Source organism: Octodon degus, unplaced genomic scaffold (assembly GCF_000260255.1).
Source record: "Octodon degus isolate 3935 unplaced genomic scaffold, OctDeg1.0 scaffold00070, whole genome shotgun sequence".
Lineage (NCBI taxonomy): Eukaryota > Metazoa > Chordata > Mammalia > Rodentia > Octodontidae > Octodon > Octodon degus.
In genome coordinates this window covers 4,241,465-4,242,751 of record NW_004524646.1, presented here as the reverse complement: position 1 = coordinate 4,242,751, position 1,287 = coordinate 4,241,465, and positions in this window count along the sequence as shown.

The following is a 1,287-nucleotide window of genomic DNA, read 5'->3' as shown; positions in this document are numbered from 1 at the left end:
TTTCTCTCTGAGGAGTCATAGTGGGCCACAGGGTATGGCGTGTTCTAAGGAGAAACAATAAATGAGAAGGCACTGGTGCTGCTCTACCAAAGAGAGCTGTGGAATAGTGTTTGAGCCTCCAAAAGGCCATCTGGGGGACTCAGTGGGTCTTGCATAGGAGCCACCTGAAGGACCCCAGACCTAGTGTCTGTCTGTCCATAGGCAATGCGCCATGAGAAACACCACGAAGATCCCTGCAACCTTGCTATTAGGCTGGATGCTTAAAAATTGGGAACATCTGACCCTGAGAATCTGAAAATAACAATTTCTATTTTACTGCCATACTGTCTGGTTCCCATATAAACAAGAAAATGGTGAAAGGTAAGTATGAAATAGTAGCCTAAATTGTAATAGTATTCTCCAGTTAGGTCATTTTTGCAAAAAGCAAATAAAGTGGTATGACATCCTTTATGTTCAGGATTTTTGGCTCTTTATCTCGGGAAAGGGCCCAAGAACCGTGGTACTTAAACATGTCTCTGAGGGAGAGGAAGTTGATGTTGAAGAGTTTTTTTTGTTTTGTTTTTTTGTGGTACCGAGGATTGAACTCAGGACCCTGCGCTTGCCAGGCAAGTGCTTACTCTACTGAGCTATCTCCCTGGGCCCTTGAAGTTGATGTTGCTCTTGCTCAGATGTTCATCCATCTTACAGAGGATTGAGAGTGTGCACAGCTGATCATTGTGGGATCTGTTTAATGAAAACAACCATTCTAGGTAATGTCCTCAACTTCCTCTTTATAATCCCGACATCAGTCAACCAGTCCCATTCTCTTCAAGTGACTCAGGAACCCCAGTAGCATCTAGCACTCCAGAGAGCCCCAGTATCCCCCAACCCCTCCTCATGCACTTCAGAAAGCTTTAAGCCCGGTGGGGCATACTTAGAGCAGAGCTTCTTACTCTTGTAACTTGCATCTCAACCTAACCCCAGGAGAGGTTACACAGTAAACGAGAAAATCCATCTGAACCCCACAGCCAATTAGTAGAAGCTTTCCGTAAGTCCCCAAACCTAGGTCCATTGTGCAGGGAGGGCCAGGCACTATGGCACAGCCTTCCCCTAGACAGTCAGCTCCAGTGTCCAGCACAAACCACAAAACCTCACAAGGGCCCCCAGGCAGCTATGACTCCACAGTTGGATGTGGGCTCTCTGTGTTCAACAGCTGGGGTCTAGACAGGCATGAAGGAGAAGGACTGAGAAAAAAGGCAGCCCAACCTGTAGCTGTCATGACTGGTGATGCTAAGCACACCCAAGTCA